This window comes from Lissotriton helveticus, chromosome 9 (genome assembly GCF_964261635.1).
Source record: "Lissotriton helveticus chromosome 9, aLisHel1.1, whole genome shotgun sequence".
In the NCBI taxonomy this organism is placed as follows: domain Eukaryota; kingdom Metazoa; phylum Chordata; class Amphibia; order Caudata; family Salamandridae; genus Lissotriton; species Lissotriton helveticus.
The window spans coordinates 1,006,747,258-1,006,760,522 of NC_136070.1; positions in this window are offsets into that span (position 1 = coordinate 1,006,747,258).

Here is a 13,265-nt window from a genome sequence, read left to right on the forward strand (position 1 = left end):
TACATTAGCGGCGGTCCTGCCGCTGGGTTGCACCACCCCGAAGAAACGGGGGCCACGAGACTCGCTATCCAAGGAGTCTCGTATGTGGAGCTGCGCGATGGATGAGGACAGGAGTGATGTTTGGGGCTCATGGTAGAGCCTTTGGAACAAGCAGTAATTTTAAAGTGCATCCATCCAGGATATATGGACTACATCTCTCACAAGCACAATGTGTGTTTTCATATAGGGAGATGGTAGACGTCGTGCACTTTACTGCTGGCCCCTGATGAGGAAAATAAATTTCCGAAACGCGTCGGGCCTATTTCAAACACGCAACTGCCCATACCAACCAATGCTTTGGGGAAGGCTCACGCAGGTACTTGGACAACCCCATGGAGCGTAATACATTAGCGGCGGTCCTGCCGCTGGGTTGCACCACCCCGAAGAAACGGGGGCCACGAGACTCGCTATCCAAGGAGTCTCGTATGTGGAGCTGCGCGATGGATGAGGACAGGAGTGATGTTTGGGGCTCATGGTAGAGCCTTTGGAACAAGCAGTAATTTTAAAGTGCATCCATCCAGGATATATGGACTACATCTCCCACAAGCACAATGTGTGTTTTCATATAGGGAGATGGTAGACGTCGTGCACTTTACTGCTGGCCCCTGAGGAGGAAAATAAATTTCCGAAACGCGTCGGGCCTATTTCAAACACGCAACTGCCCATACCAACTAACGCTTTGGGGAAGGCGCACGCAGGCTCGGGTGCTACCCGCTACTTGGACAACCCCATGGAGCGTAATACATTAGCAGCGGTCCTGCCGCTGGGTTGCACCACCCCGAAGAAACGGGGGCCACGAGACTCGCTATCCAAGGAGTCTCGTATGTGGAGCTGCGCGATGGATGAGGACAGGAGTGATGTTTGGGGCTCATGGTAGAGCCTTTGGAATAAGCAGTAATTTTAAAGTGCATCCATCCAGGATATATGGACTACATCTCCCACAAGCACAATGTTTGTTTTCATATAGGGAGATGGTAGACGTCGTGCACTTTACTGCTGGCCCCTGATGAGGAAAATAAATTTCCGAAACGCGTCGGGCCTATTTCAAACACGCAACTGCCCATACCAACTAACGCTTTGGGGAAGGCGCACGCAGGCTCGGGTGCTACCCGGTACTTGGACAACCCCATGGAGCGTAATACATTAGCGGCGTTCCTGCCGCTGGGTTGCACCACCCCGAAGAAACGGGGGCCACGAGACTCGCTATCCAAGGAGTCTCAGTATGTGGAGCTGCGCGATGGATGAGGACCGGAGTGATGTTTGGGGCTCATGGTAGAGCCTTTGGAACAAGCAGTAATTTTAAAGTGCATCCATCCAGGATATATGGACTACATCTCCCACAAGCACAATGTGTGTTTTCATATAGGGAGATGGTAGACGTCGTGCACTTTACTGCTGGCCCCTGATGAGGAAAATAAATTTCCGAAACGCGTCGGGCCTATTTCAAACACGCAACTGCCCATACCAACTAACGCTTTGGGGAAGGCGCACGCAGGTACTTGGACAACGCCATGTAGCGTAATACATTAGCGGCGGTCCTGCCGCTGGGTTGCACCACCCCGAAGAAACGGGGGCCACGAGACTCGCTATCCAAGGAGTCTCGTATGTGGAGCTGCGTGATGGATGAGGACAGGAGTGATGTTTGGGGCTCATGGTAGAGCCTTTGGAACAAGCAGTAATTTTAAAGTGCATCCATCCAGGATATATGGACTACATCTCCCACAAGCACAATGTGTGTTTTCATATAGGGAGATGGTAGACGTCGTGCACTTTACTGCTGGCCCCTGATGAGGAAAATAAATTTCCGAAACGCGTCGGGCCTATTTCAAACACGCAACTGCCCATACCAACTAACGCTTTGGGGAAGGCGCACGCAGGTACTTGGACAACCCCATGGAGCGTAATACATTAGCGGCGGTCCTGCCGCTGGGTTGCACCACCCCGAAGAAACGGGGGCCACGAGACTCGCTATCCAAGGAGTCTCGTATGTGGAGCTGCGCGATGGATGAGGACAGGAGTGATGTTTGGGGCTCATGGTAGAGCCTTTGGAACAAGCAGTAATTTTAAAGTGCATCCATCCAGGATATATGGACTACATCTCCCACAAGCACAATGTGTGTTTCCATATAGGGATATGGTAGATGTCGTGCACTTTACTGCTGGCCCCTGATGTGGAAAATAAATTTCCGAAACGCGTCGGGCCTATTTCAAACACGCAACTGCCCATACCAACTAACCCTTTAGGGAAGGCGCACACAGGCTCGGGTGCTACCCGGTACTTGGACAACCCCATGAAGCGTAATACATTAGCGGCGGTCCTGCCGCTGTGTTGCACCACCCCGAAGAAACGGGGGCCACGAGACTCGCTATCCAAGGAGTCTCGTATGTGGAGCTGCGCGATGGATGAGGACAGGAGTGATGTTTGGGGCTCATGGTAGAGCCTTTGGAACAAGCAGTAATTTTAAAGTGCATCCATCCAGGATATATGGACTACATCTCCCACAAGCACAATGTGTGTTTCCATATAGGGAGATGGTAGACGTCGTGCACTTTACTGCTGGCCCCTGATGTGGAAAATAAATTTCCGAAACGCGTCGGGCCTATTTCAAACACGCAACTGCCCATACCAACTAACCCTTTAGGGAAGGCGCACACAGGCTCGGGTGCTACCCGGTACTTGGACAACCCCATGAAGCGTAATACATTAGCGGCGGTCCTGCCGCTGTGTTGCACCACCCCGAAGAAACGGGGGCCACGAGACTCGCTATCCAAGGAGTCTCGTATGTGGAGCTGCGCGATGGATGAGGACAGGAGTGATGTTTGGGGCTCATGGTAGAGCCTTTGGAACAAGCAGTAATTTTAAAGTGCATACATCCCGGATGTATGGACTACATCTCCCACAAGCACAATGTGTGTTTTCATATAGGGAGATGGTAGACGTCTTGCACTTTACTGCTGGCCCCTGATGAGGAAAATAAATTTCCGAAACGCGTCGGGCCTATTTCAAACACGCAACTGCCCATACCAACTAACGCTTTGGGAAAGGCGCACGCAGGCTCGGGTGCTACCCGGTACTTGGACAACCCCATGGAGCGTAATACATTAGCGGCGGTCCTGCCGCTGGGTTGCACCACCCCGAAGAAATGGGGGCCACGAGACTCGCTATCCAAGGAGTCTCGTATGTGGAGCTGCGCGATGGATGAGGACAGGAGTGATGTTTGGGGCTCATGGTAGAGGCTTTGGAACAAGCAGTAATTTTAAAGTGCATCCATCCATGATATATGGACTACATCTCCCACAAGCACAATGTGTGTTTTCATATAGGGAGATGGCAGACGTCGTGCACTTTACTGCTGGCCCCTGATGAGGAAAATAAATTTCCGAAACGCGTCGGGCCTATTTCAAACAGGTAACTGCCCATACCAACTAACGCTTTGGGGAAGGCGCACGCAGGCTCGGGTGCTACCCGGTACTTGGGCAACCCCATGGAGCGTAATACATTAGCGGCGGTCCTGCCGCTGGGTTGCACCACCCCGAAGAAACGGGGGCCACGAGACTCGCTATCCAAGGAGTCTCGTATGTGGAGCTGCGCGATGGATGAGGACAGGAGTGATGTTTGGGGCTCATGGTAGAGCCTTTGGAACAAGCAGTAATTTTAAAGTGCATCCATCCAGGATATATGGACTACATCTCCCACAAGCACAATGTGTGTTTTCATATAGGGAGATGGTAGACGTCGTGCACTTTACTGCTGGCCCCTGATGAGGAAAATAAATTTCCGAAACGCGTCGGGCCTAATTCAAACACGCAACTCCCCATACCCACTAACGCTTTGGGGAAGGCACACGCAGGCTCGGGTGCTACCCGGTACTTGGACAACCCCATGGAGCGTAATACATTAGCGGCGGTCCTGCCGCTGGGTTGCACCACCCCGAAGAAACGGGGTGGTGCAACTCACTATCCAAGGAGTCTCGTATGTGGAGCTGCGCGATGGATGAGGACAGGAGTGATGTTTGGGGCTCATGGTAGAGCCTTTGGAACAAGCAGTAATTTTAAAGTGCATCCATCCAGGATATATGGACTACATCTCCCACAAGCACAATGTGTGTTTTCATATAGGGAGATGGTAGATGTCGTGCACTTTACTGCTGGGCCCTGATGAGGAAAATAAATTTCCGAAACGCGTCGGGCCTATTTCAAACACGCAACTGCCCATACCAACTAACGCTTTGGGGAAGGCGCACGCAGGCTCGGGTGCTACCCGGTACTTGGACAACCCCATGGAGTGTAATACATTAGCGGCGGTCCTGCCGCTGGGTTGCACCACCCCGAAGAAACGGGGGCCACGAGACTCGCTATCCAAGGAGTCTCGTATGTGGAGCTGCGCGATGGATGAGGACAGGAGTGATGTTTGGGGCTCATGGTAGAGCCTTTGGAACAAGCAGTAATTTTAAAGTGCATCCATCCAGGATATATGGACTACATCTCCCACAAGCACAATGTGTGTTTTCATATAGGGAGATGGTAGACGTCGTGCACTTTACTGCTGGCCCCTGATGAGGAAAATAAATTTCCGAAACGCGTCGGGCCTATTTCAAACACACAACTGCCCATACCAACTAACTCTTTGGGGAAGGCGCACGCAGATACTTGGACAACCCCATGGAGCGTAATACATTAGCGGCGGTCCTGCCGCTGGGTTGCACCACCCCGAAGAAACGGGGGCCACGAGACTCGCTATCCAAGGAGTCTCGTATGTGGAGCTGCGCGATGGATGAGGACAGGAGTGATGTTTGGGGCTCATGGTAGAGCCTTTGGAACAAGCAGTAATTTTAAAGTGCATCCATCCAGGATATATGGACTACATCTCCCACAAGCACAATGTGTGTTTTCATATAGGGAGATGGTAGACGTCGTGCACTTTACTGCTGGCCCCTGATGAGGAAAATAAATTTCCGAAACGCGTCGGGCCTATTTCAAACACGCAACTGCCCATACCAACTAACGCTTTGGGGAAGGCGCACGCAGGTACTTGGACAACCCCATGGAGCGTAATACATTAGCGGCGGTCCTGCCGCTGGGTTGCACCACCCCGAAGAAACGGGGGCCACGAGACTCGCTATCCAAGGAGTCTCGTATGTGGAGCTGCGCGATGGATGAGGACAGGAGTGATGTTTGGGGCTCATGGTAGAGCCTTTGGAACAAGCAGTAATTTTAAAGTGCATCCATCCAGGATATATGGACTACATCTCCCACAAGCACAATGTGTGTTTTCATATAGGGAGATGGTAGACGTCGTGCACTTTACTGCTGGCCCCTGATGAGGAAAATAAATTTCTGAAACGCGTCGGGCCTATTTCAAACACGCAACTGCCCATACCAACTAACGCTTTGGGGAAGGCGCACGCAGGCTCGGGTGCTACCCGCTACTTGGACAACCCCATGGAGCGTAATACATTAGCGGCGGTCCTGCCGCTGGGTTGCACCACCCCGAAGAAACGGGGGCCACGAGACTCGCTATCCAAGGAGTCTCGTATATGGAGCTGCGCGATGGATGAGGACAGGAGTGATGTTTGGGGCTCATGGTAGAGCCTTTGGAATAAGCAGTAATTTTAAAGTGCATCCATCCAGGATATATGGACTACATCTCCCACAAGCACAATGTTTGTTTTCATATAGGGAGATGGTAGACGTCGTGCACTTTACTGCTGGCCCCTGATGAGGAAAATACATTTCCGAAACGCGTCGGGCCTATTTCAAACACGCAACTGCCCATACCAACTAACGCTTTGGGGAAGGCGCACGCAGGCTCGGGTGCTACCCGGTACTTGGACAACCCCATGGAGCGTAATACATTAGCGGCGTTCCTGCCGCTGGGTTGCACCACCCCGAAGAAACGGGGGCCACGAGACTCGCTATCCAAGGAGTCTCAGTATGTGGAGCTGCGCGATGGATGAGGACCGGAGTGATGTTTGGGGCTCATGGTAGAGCCTTTGGAACAAGCAGTAATTTTAAAGTGCATCCATCCAGGATATATGGACTACATCTCTCACAAGCACAATGTGTGTTTTCATATAGGGAGATGGTAGACGTCGTGCACTTTACTGCTGGCCCCTGATGAGGAAAATAAATTTCCGAAACGCGTCGGGCCTATTTCAAACACGCAACTGCCCATACCAACTAACGCTTTGGGGAAGGCGCACGCAGGTACTTGGACAACCCCATGGAGCGTAATACATTAGCGGCGGTCCTGCCGCTGGGTTGCACCACCCCGAAGAAACAGGGGGCCACGAGACTCGCTATCCAAGGAGTCTCGTATGTGGAGCTGCGCGATGGATGAGGACAGGAGTGATGTTTGGGGCTCATGGTAGAGCCTTTGGAACAAGCAGTAATTTTAAAGTGCATCCATCCAGGATATATGGACTACATCTCCCACAAGCACAATGTGTGTTTTCATATAGGGAGATGGTAGACGTCGTGCACTTTACTGCTGGCCCCTGATGAGGAAAATAAATTTCCGAAACGCGTCGGGCCTATTTCAAACACGCAACTGCTCATACCAACTAACGCTTTGGGGAAGGCGCACGCAGGTACTTGGACAACCCCATGGAGCGTAATACATTAGCGGCGGTCCTGCCGCTGGGTTGCACCACCCCGAAGAAACGGGGGCCACGAGACTCGCTATCCAAGGAGTCTCGTATGTGGAGCTGCGCGATGGATGAGGACAGGAGTGAGGTTTGGGGCTCATGGTAGAGCCTTTGGAACAAGCAGTAATTTTAAAGTGCATCCATCCAGGATATATGGACTACATCTCCCACAAGCACAATGTGTGTTTTCATATAGGGAGATGGTAGACGTCGTGCACTTTACTGCTGGCCCCTGATGAGGAAAATAAATTTCCGAAACGCGTCGGGCCTATTTCAAACACGCAACTGCCCATACCAACTAACGCTTTGGGGAAGGCGCACGCAGGCTCGGGTGCTACCCGCTACTTGGACAACCCCATGGAGCGTAATACATTAGTGGCGGTCCTGCCGCTGGGTTGCACTACCCCGAAGAAACGGGGGCCACGAGACTCGCTATCCAAGGAGTCTCGTATGTGGAGCTGCGGGATGGATGAGGACAGGAGTGATGTTTGGGGCTCATGGTAGAGCCTTTGGAATAAGCAGTAATTTTAAAGTGCATCCATCCAGGATATATGGACTGCATCTCCCACAAGCACAATGTTTGTTTTCATATGGGGAGATGGTAGACGTTGTGCACTTTACTGCTGGCCCCTGATGAGGAAAATAAATTTCCGAAACGCGTCGGGCCTATTTCAAACATGCAACTGCCCATACCAACTAACGCTTTGGGGAAGGCGCACGCAGGTACTTGGACAACCCCATGGAGCGTAATACATTAGCGGCGGTCCTGCCGCTGGGTTGCACCACCCCGAAGAAACGGGGGCCACGAGACTCGCTATCCAAGGAGTCTCGTATGTGGAGCTGCGCGATGGATGAGGACAGGAGTGATGTTTGGGGCTCATGGTAGAGCCTTTGGAACAAGCAGTAATTTTAAAGTGCATCCATCCAGGATATATGGACTACATCTCCCACAAGCACAATGTGTGTTTTCATATAGGGAGATGGTAGACGTCGTGCACTTTACTGCTGGCCCCTGATGAGGAAAATAAATTTCCGAAACGCGTCGGGCCTATTTCAAACACGCAACTGCCCATACCAACTAACGCTTTGGGGAAGGCGCACGCGGGTACTTGGACAACCCCATGGAGCGTAATACATTAGCGGCGGTCCTGCCGCTGGGTTGCACCACCCCGAAGAAACGGGGGCCACGAGACTCGCTATCCAAGGAGTCTCGTATGTGGAGCTGCGCGATGGATGAGGACAGGAGTGATGTTTGGGGCTCATGGTAGAGCCTTTGGAACAAGCAGTAATTTTAAAGTGCATCCATCCAGGATATATGGACTACATCTCTCACAAGCACAATGTGTGTTTTCATATAGGGAGATGGTAGACGTCGTGCACTTTACTGCTGGCCCCTGATGAGGAAAATAAATTTCCGAAACGCGTCGGGCCTATTTCAAACACGCAACTGCCCATACCAACCAATGCTTTGGGGAAGGCTCACGCAGGTACTTGGACAACCCCATGGAGCGTAATACATTAGCGGCGGTCCTGCCGCTGGGTTGCACCACCCCGAAGAAACGGGGGCCACGAGACTCGCTATCCAAGGAGTCTCGTATGTGGAGCTGCGCGATGGATGAGGACAGGAGTGATGTTTGGGGCTCATGGTAGAGCCTTTGGAACAAGCAGTAATTTTAAAGTGCATCCATCCAGGATATATGGACTACATCTCCCACAAGCACAATGTGTGTTTTCATATAGGGAGATGGTAGACGTCGTGCACTTTACTGCTGGCCCCTGAGGAGGAAAATAAATTTCCGAAACGCGTCGGGCCTATTTCAAACACGCAACTGCCCATACCAACTAACGCTTTGGGGAAGGCGCACGCAGGCTCGGGTGCTACCCGCTACTTGGACAACCCCATGGAGCGTAATACATTAGCAGCGGTCCTGCCGCTGGGTTGCACCACCCCGAAGAAACGGGGGCCACGAGACTCGCTATCCAAGGAGTCTCGTATGTGGAGCTGCGCGATGGATGAGGACAGGAGTGATGTTTGGGGCTCATGGTAGAGCCTTTGGAATAAGCAGTAATTTTAAAGTGCATCCATCCAGGATATATGGACTACATCTCCCACAAGCACAATGTTTGTTTTCATATAGGGAGATGGTAGACGTCGTGCACTTTACTGCTGGCCCCTGATGAGGAAAATAAATTTCCGAAACGCGTCGGGCCTATTTCAAACACGCAACTGCCCATACCAACTAACGCTTTGGGGAAGGCGCACGCAGGTACTTGGACAACGCCATGTAGCGTAATACATTAGCGGCGGTCCTGCCGCTGGGTTGCACCACCCCGAAGAAACGGGGGCCACGAGACTCGCTATCCAAGGAGTCTCGTATGTGGAGCTGCGTGATGGATGAGGACAGGAGTGATGTTTGGGGCTCATGGTAGAGCCTTTGGAACAAGCAGTAATTTTAAAGTGCATCCATCCAGGATATATGGACTACATCTCCCACAAGCACAATGTGTGTTTTCATATAGGGAGATGGTAGACGTCGTGCACTTTACTGCTGGCCCCTGATGAGGAAAATAAATTTCCGAAACGCGTCGGGCCTATTTCAAACACGCAACTGCCCATACCAACTAACGCTTTGGGGAAGGCGCACGCAGGTACTTGGACAACCCCATGGAGCGTAATACATTAGCGGCGGTCCTGCCGCTGGGTTGCACCACCCCGAAGAAACGGGGGCCACGAGACTCGCTATCCAAGGAGTCTCGTATGTGGAGCTGCGCGATGGATGAGGACAGGAGTGATGTTTGGGGCTCATGGTAGAGCCTTTGGAACAAGCAGTAATTTTAAAGTGCATCCATCCAGGATATATGGACTACATCTCCCACAAGCACAATGTGTGTTTCCATATAGGGATATGGTAGATGTCGTGCACTTTACTGCTGGCCCCTGATGTGGAAAATAAATTTCCGAAACGCGTCGGGCCTATTTCAAACACGCAACTGCCCATACCAACTAACCCTTTAGGGAAGGCGCACACAGGCTCGGGTGCTACCCGGTACTTGGACAACCCCATGAAGCGTAATACATTAGCGGCGGTCCTGCCGCTGTGTTGCACCACCCCGAAGAAACGGGGGCCACGAGACTCGCTATCCAAGGAGTCTCGTATGTGGAGCTGCGCGATGGATGAGGACAGGAGTGATGTTTGGGGCTCATGGTAGAGCCTTTGGAACAAGCAGTAATTTTAAAGTGCATCCATCCAGGATATATGGACTACATCTCCCACAAGCACAATGTGTGTTTCCATATAGGGAGATGGTAGACGTCGTGCACTTTACTGCTGGCCCCTGATGTGGAAAATAAATTTCCGAAACGCGTCGGGCCTATTTCAAACACGCAACTGCCCATACCAACTAACCCTTTAGGGAAGGCGCACACAGGCTCGGGTGCTACCCGGTACTTGGACAACCCCATGAAGCGTAATACATTAGCGGCGGTCCTGCCGCTGTGTTGCACCACCCCGAAGAAACGGGGGCCACGAGACTCGCTATCCAAGGAGTCTCGTATGTGGAGCTGCGCGATGGATGAGGACAGGAGTGATGTTTGGGGCTCATGGTAGAGCCTTTGGAACAAGCAGTAATTTTAAAGTGCATACATCCCGGATGTATGGACTACATCTCCCACAAGCACAATGTGTGTTTTCATATAGGGAGATGGTAGACGTCTTGCACTTTACTGCTGGCCCCTGATGAGGAAAATAAATTTCCGAAACGCGTCGGGCCTATTTCAAACACGCAACTGCCCATACCAACTAACGCTTTGGGAAAGGCGCACGCAGGCTCGGGTGCTACCCGGTACTTGGACAACCCCATGGAGCGTAATACATTAGCGGCGGTCCTGCCGCTGGGTTGCACCACCCCGAAGAAATGGGGGCCACGAGACTCGCTATCCAAGGAGTCTCGTATGTGGAGCTGCGCGATGGATGAGGACAGGAGTGATGTTTGGGGCTCATGGTAGAGGCTTTGGAACAAGCAGTAATTTTAAAGTGCATCCATCCATGATATATGGACTACATCTCCCACAAGCACAATGTGTGTTTTCATATAGGGAGATGGTAGACGTCGTGCACTTTACTGCTGGCCCCTGATGAGGAAAATAAATTTCCGAAACGCGTCGGGCCTATTTCAAACAGGTAACTGCCCATACCAACTAACGCTTTGGGGAAGGCGCACGCAGGCTCGGGTGCTACCCGGTACTTGGGCAACCCCATGGAGCGTAATACATTAGCGGCGGTCCTGCCGCTGGGTTGCACCACCCCGAAGAAACGGGGGCCACGAGACTCGCTATCCAAGGAGTCTCGTATGTGGAGCTGCGCGATGGATGAGGACAGGAGTGATGTTTGGGGCTCATGGTAGAGCCTTTGGAACAAGCAGTAATTTTAAAGTGCATCCATCCAGGATATATGGACTACATCTCCCACAAGCACAATGTGTGTTTTCATATAGGGAGATGGTAGACGTCGTGCACTTTACTGCTGGCCCCTGATGAGGAAAATAAATTTCCGAAACGCGTCGGGCCTAATTCAAACACGCAACTCCCCATACCCACTAACGCTTTGGGGAAGGCACACGCAGGCTCGGGTGCTACCCGGTACTTGGACAACCCCATGGAGCGTAATACATTAGCGGCGGTCCTGCCGCTGGGTTGCACCACCCCGAAGAAACGGGGTGGTGCAACTCACTATCCAAGGAGTCTCGTATGTGGAGCTGCGCGATGGATGAGGACAGGAGTGATGTTTGGGGCTCATGGTAGAGCCTTTGGAACAAGCAGTAATTTTAAAGTGCATCCATCCAGGATATATGGACTACATCTCCCACAAGCACAATGTGTGTTTTCATATAGGGAGATGGTAGATGTCGTGCACTTTACTGCTGGGCCCTGATGAGGAAAATAAATTTCCGAAACGCGTCGGGCCTATTTCAAACACGCAACTGCCCATACCAACTAACGCTTTGGGGAAGGCGCACGCAGGCTCGGGTGCTACCCGGTACTTGGACAACCCCATGGAGTGTAATACATTAGCGGCGGTCCTGCCGCTGGGTTGCACCACCCCGAAGAAACGGGGGCCACGAGACTCGCTATCCAAGGAGTCTCGTATGTGGAGCTGCGCGATGGATGAGGACAGGAGTGATGTTTGGGGCTCATGGTAGAGCCTTTGGAACAAGCAGTAATTTTAAAGTGCATCCATCCAGGATATATGGACTACATCTCCCACAAGCACAATGTGTGTTTTCATATAGGGAGATGGTAGACGTCGTGCACTTTACTGCTGGCCCCTGATGAGGAAAATAAATTTCCGAAACGCGTCGGGCCTATTTCAAACACACAACTGCCCATACCAACTAACTCTTTGGGGAAGGCGCACGCAGATACTTGGACAACCCCATGGAGCGTAATACATTAGCGGCGGTCCTGCCGCTGGGTTGCACCACCCCGAAGAAACGGGGGCCACGAGACTCGCTATCCAAGGAGTCTCGTATGTGGAGCTGCGCGATGGATGAGGACAGGAGTGATGTTTGGGGCTCATGGTAGAGCCTTTGGAACAAGCAGTAATTTTAAAGTGCATCCATCCAGGATATATGGACTACATCTCCCACAAGCACAATGTGTGTTTTCATATAGGGAGATGGTAGACGTCGTGCACTTTACTGCTGGCCCCTGATGAGGAAAATAAATTTCCGAAACGCGTCGGGCCTATTTCAAACACGCAACTGCCCATACCAACTAACGCTTTGGGGAAGGCGCACGCAGGTACTTGGACAACCCCATGGAGCGTAATACATTAGCGGCGGTCCTGCCGCTGGGTTGCACCACCCCGAAGAAACGGGGGCCACGAGACTCGCTATCCAAGGAGTCTCGTATGTGGAGCTGCGCGATGGATGAGGACAGGAGTGATGTTTGGGGCTCATGGTAGAGCCTTTGGAACAAGCAGTAATTTTAAAGTGCATCCATCCAGGATATATGGACTACATCTCCCACAAGCACAATGTGTGTTTTCATATAGGGAGATGGTAGACGTCGTGCACTTTACTGCTGGCCCCTGATGAGGAAAATAAATTTCTGAAACGCGTCGGGCCTATTTCAAACACGCAACTGCCCATACCAACTAACGCTTTGGGGAAGGCGCACGCAGGCTCGGGTGCTACCCGCTACTTGGACAACCCCATGGAGCGTAATACATTAGCGGCGGTCCTGCCGCTGGGTTGCACCACCCCGAAGAAACGGGGGCCACGAGACTCGCTATCCAAGGAGTCTCGTATATGGAGCTGCGCGATGGATGAGGACAGGAGTGATGTTTGGGGCTCATGGTAGAGCCTTTGGAATAAGCAGTAATTTTAAAGTGCATCCATCCAGGATATATGGACTACATCTCCCACAAGCACAATGTTTGTTTTCATATAGGGAGATGGTAGACGTCGTGCACTTTACTGCTGGCCCCTGATGAGGAAAATACATTTCCGAAACGCGTCGGGCCTATTTCAAACACGCAACTGCCCATACCAACTAACGCTTTGGGGAAGGCGCACGCA